Source organism: Osmia bicornis, unplaced genomic scaffold, assembly GCF_907164935.1.
Source record: "Osmia bicornis bicornis unplaced genomic scaffold, iOsmBic2.1, whole genome shotgun sequence".
NCBI classification, from domain to species: domain Eukaryota; kingdom Metazoa; phylum Arthropoda; class Insecta; order Hymenoptera; family Megachilidae; genus Osmia; species Osmia bicornis.
In genome coordinates this window covers 77,447-82,923 of record NW_025791374.1, presented here as the reverse complement: position 1 = coordinate 82,923, position 5,477 = coordinate 77,447, and the positions used below count along the sequence as shown (strand labels likewise).

Genomic DNA, 5,477 nt, shown 5'->3' with positions numbered 1-5,477 from the left:
TCAGAAATGAAGGATAAAATCAGTACAAATCCAGCCATCCCTGTCCATCGTTAAAGCCGCCACCGACCCCGAATCAAACAGAGCGATCGTATCAAGTTTCACCCTTAAGAGTCATCCGCGCGCAGCCAAATCGACGAGCCGACAGACTGAACAACTTAAGATAAGGCTCCCGGGAACAACTCGGGGAGAAAGAAGAGCAGAGCAAAAGAGAAAAGAGAGGGGTACACTATTGCGACTAAATAGCGTAGATACCGATAAACAAGACGATATATACCCCTGTAACACCCAGCACAAAGCGCCTCACAGCTACAGCCGAATTATTACGACGTTAACCCCCAGTGCTGGTCCAAATTGTACCCAGTCTCAACATCAAGATCGTAAAATTCATCACCGCCTAAGTGAAGTCAAAGATGGACTACTGGAATTATAAAATTGTTATAAATTCACCACAAAATCATATCATAAATGACAACAACCAATTGAACCGTTAAGTAATAATGCTGCAAAGAATTACCCGAGGTAAGTACAGCTAAATGGATAGCATCCATCCTCACAAATTATACATCATTATGACGAGCATGTAATGAAGTGAATAATTGAACAGAAATAAAATACATAGATCGTCGCACAAGGGCCGCGACAGCCAATCTTCAGTGAACATATAGACAGCGAGTGAACAAATTTCCAAATGCTCCCCCATGATTCCTGCCAATACCCATAAAACAATTGAGGTAAAACGGTGTTAACTAAGACAGTGAAATAAATGATTATTAATGACCACCCGAAAATAACAAGTATACAGCAAATAATAAGTAGACCCGATTGAGAAAGTCAAGATAGATTAATTAAATAATAAAATTTTAATCGTAACCATAACAATCAGACAAATAAATGAAGGTCAGAATCGCAATTGAATAAAATAATAGCAAATAATAGTAGCAGGCAGTATCACCGGCCAAGAATTGTCCCCAGTATTTCACCCACCCCAACAAAATGATATAAGGAAGGATAACCAACAGAATGAGGTAGGTTAAGTCAGGATTACTTACACAATAAATAACTTAAATTGAATCACGAGGAATAAAATGAAGTCAGGATAGAAGTCAGAACGAAATCGAGATCAGTTTCAAATTCAGAGTCACGGCAAATCGGGTCAAACAGAAACCAATCAAATAAATCAATCGCAATCAAAATCACGATCAAAGCCAAAATCAGGTCGAAGTCAAAACTACAGTCAATTAGCCAAATCAAACCAGGGTCGGTGTCAGAGTCGACCCACAATCAGAGCAAACCAAGTGAGTAGTAACATTGTTAAGGTAATTCACACAGAACAAAAGGGTAACCGAGCCAAATGGCCAATGAGGCAATGAATAAAGGATAAATGAGGGTAATTGTAGCAAGAAGCACAGTTTAACCCAGTAAGCTTATGGTTGGGTAAGGAAAGCCAAAGCCAGATCGAATTACATTTCGAAATCAAGTGCGACACCATATCCAACATCTCGATGGCACAGGGAAGCCGAAATCGAAATCACAGCAAGAATCAGGGTTGAAGTTGAATTTAAGTTAAATAAATTAAATTAAGTAACTGGATAGATGAGTTAGATTAATCATCAATTCAAAAGGATTACAATAGGATCAGGATCATTCAAATTGGCTAGATACCAGCACATCATGCAAATGCGGAGATCTACCCGTTATGCTTTAATACTCAAGTACCATAACCTGGTGATAATCGGTAATAAAAACTAATAATAGCTCGCCCATCAGAGAAGAACCAAGGTCAAGCCCATACAATGGACCACAAACCCCAGCAAGTGCAATACGGATACGAAGTCACCCCTTTCATTTCCCAGGTATCCGACCACATGAAAGAAGCTCGCAGTGCATACAGAGTCCTCTGACAAGAGCGTTTGTCATCAAACATCGCCGTCATTCAGTCACTCAACCCGCCGCCAGGCGCCCTGGGAACCGCTACACAGCCTAGGAAGGGCATACAGCGCCATCCAGCGAAAAAACCCACCTCCCGTCACAAGCGGCGACAAATTACTCAACTCTCCCGCCAGGGCGTGTAATCAAACTAACAGGCAACAGGGGCAACATGTAATCCGGATCCAAATTCAATGATAATAACGGATAATACTAAATAAATACAGTAGAGTACCAATCAATCAGATCAAATCAAATCAGAATACAGATCCAAATCAGAATAAATCAAATTAAACTTAACTTAATTAAATCTAGATAAACATCGAAATGGAGAGTGGGCAGGTCAACACATTCTCCCACACTCCACCCCACATATATAAACGGATAAGAAATAAAATAATTTTTAACAAAAAACAAATCCGACTTCGAAATGCACTAAAAAGTGTCAAATAATTTCTATTTCATTTATACCAATATTCCATAACTATTAATAATATCTACTTAATCGTTAAATAGGATACCAAATACATTTCAAAGTTTTCGGAGGCGGCACAAAATTAAAAATACCCGAACAAACGATGCTGCCAATAACGATTTGATTGCGGTATGGCAAGCTTGATAATTAATAAGTCGTAAGAAAACAAGTTCGAAACGTTACAGATACGGCCGAAAACATTTGTAATTGTAACGATTATGTCAGAAATTGGCAGCACTCCTGATGTACATGCACTGTACTGCAGTTCACGAGAGACCATACTTAACTCGCGTAGCTCACTAGGTCTAAAGAGATTTTTAGTAACGTGTGTTATTCCTCTCTACAGCCTGCTTCTTGTTATGCTTTACATATAAATGATGGGCAGAAATATACATATGACGTACGATAACTGATAACCGGTGATGATATTGTAAAGTTTCACGATACAATGAAATTCCTATTATTTATCGAAAAAAAATGATGTGAACGCAAAGTAAAGAAGCAAGCTGTAAAGGGAAATCACACGGGCTATTAAAAATCTCCCTAGACCGAATGAGCTGCGCGAGTTAAGTGCGGTCACTCGTGAACTGCAGTATAGTTAATTCACAATGGGTACGTTGATTCCCGTTGAATATGGTTTACTTGAAATTATCAAATGGGTCATTTATCATAGGTTGCCGACGCCCGAGTTAGGATCTTCCTAGTAGAGGAAAAGTTTTTAATTTTGCGCCGCCTCCGAAAACTTTGAAATGTATTTGGTATCCTATTTAACGATTAAGTAGATATTATTAATAGTTATGGAATATTGGTATAAATGAAATAGAAATTATTTGACACTTTTTAGTGCATTTCGAAGTCGGATACGTTTTTTGTTAAAAATTATTTTATTTCACACCTTTTAGTGGAATTAGAGAAACGAGCAATATTTGTAGGATGCCTTAAGGTTATATTTCGTTCTTAATGGTTAAGTAAAGATCAAGTACTGGTAGTTGATAAAAATAAAAAAAACAGAATAACGAATAGCATGTTTTTAAATCAGTTTAACTCAGTAATTATTTATTCTAACTTAATAGAAACATAAATTTACGAAATTGCCCCTTCCCCTTCCCCTTCCGCCCCTACCTCCTATTCCCCTCCCCCCTTCCTTGACCTCCCCGGTAGCCCCGCATACGCCGGGATCTTCCTGCCGCTACTCCTCTTTCTGCAATGTATAAAAATTGAAATAAGTAGATATATATTTTTTTTGAAATTGAAATATTATTATTGTAAATATTTGCCCTTACATAGAACAACAAAGTTGTTCTGATAAGGGCAATATTGTATTGCTCTGTACGAGGCAATAATTCATAGTATAAAAAAGAATCTGTAATACATACTTCGCGGTGGCTTCGCCATAGGGAGGAGCTCCTCCCTCAGTTGCTGCAACTGTTGCTGCTGTAGCTGCTGCTGCAGCAGCTGCATCTGACGCAGATGGTTTTCTTCCTGCTGCAGCAGCTGCATCTGATGCAGATGGTTTTCTTCCTGCTGCTGCAGCATCAGCTGAATGTCTCTGACTATTTGTTGATCTGATAGAGAAAAAAAAAGAAATATATATATATATATATATACTGCAGGCATGTTTCTGAATTATATATATATATATATACTGCAGGCATGTTTCTGAATTATGCACTATATACATTTTGCACAGCTTCTTTTAATTTTTATTTCTTGTACTCTTTATTTGCCTTTATTATAGTTGAAATAATACTTACAATTGTTCTCTGATTCGGCCATCTTTTAATTGTTTTTAATTTTTTTATTCTTTCGGGGTTATTCTGAAACAGAAATATATAGATGTGATATTTGCAATAATAAAAAAAAGGTATAAGTAATAACAGTTACATTAATATTAATTAATGACTAGCGGTGGAATGTTATCGATTGCAGTGACATAGTGTTTATATTGTATAGAACGAAAGTCACAGGAACGGCGACAAGACCGTGTATATCGAAACACATCTATACTTTTTAAAGTGTATCAGGATAACTAACATTCAATATGTACTTCTTGTATACTTTTATTATTATATTCACTGAATACGAATCCGGAAACTATTTTTCACCAGTGACTAAAATTTGTAATTATTTTAATTGCGAAATATATAATAAAATATTATCAACTACGTATGTTTAAACATCGATACAAGTGATAAAAATGACATTCGAAATGTAGCAGTACTCAAATAATTTTTTTTTTAAATTAAAGTTGTTGAAGAAATTCTAATTATTTTTAAATTCCAGTTGTAGAAGAAATTCTAATTATATGCATGTGCGATTTCATACCAAGTTTACTGTCGACTAGTATAATTTAATAAAATTATTCGTTTGTTCCCCCAATTAATTTCGTTCGTTGTTTAAAACCCGAACAACGTTTCTAATAGCAATAAATGGTTCCTACATGCGTATTTAGCGCAAATTCAACCGTTAGAAAGCAATACTGAATATGGACACGTTAAATAGAAATGAAGGGTTTTATTGATAATGATAATAAAAAAAAGGAAATATCTATTCATATTTGTTAACATATTTTAATACTTTTTTATTTATTATAATAATTGTAATAATAAAAATTTGTTAACAATTCAAAATCTAAAGTTAAATAATGAAAATAATAAGTTATTCTTTGATGTAATAAAAATAGTTTTGTTCAAAGGAAATATAATAATACACCAACTAAATGAACCGTACCACCAGCCATTAAGAAATATTAATATATATTATTATATACAACGTAGACAGAAATGAAACATTGCACGTTTCGTACTTACCACTTGTTCGAATCGCTGTTCGTATGAAACTGAGCAGGAATCTTTGACTTCCAAAGGGAGAGGATTGGTGGGGCACATTCCAGGATCGCACAAATTATTCTCTATGTTTACATTCCTGTTGGTATGTGCGTAGTAGTTTATATTGAACGTAAATATTCATAAATATTCTATTCGCCACAAATGCGCAAAAACCAAACGGCGTATAGTCAATGATAGAAATATTCATACCCTCTTAATATAGCCATGAAATGTAGAAAGTATAAGTA

At 35.5% G+C, this 5,477-nt stretch overlaps 1 long non-coding RNA gene across 1 annotated transcript; it reads right to left on the bottom strand.

The window, feature by feature from the left end:
- Positions 1 to 3,908: 3,908 nt before the first annotated feature.
- On the bottom strand, positions 3,909 to 5,246 carry LOC123989092. Its single transcript, XR_006830436.1, has 3 exons — positions 5,212 to 5,246; positions 4,156 to 4,218; positions 3,909 to 3,966 (listed from the first exon to the last, which is right to left on the bottom strand). It is a non-coding gene; the product is annotated as an uncharacterized LOC123989092 (long non-coding RNA).
- Positions 5,247 to 5,477: the final 231 nt, after the last annotated feature.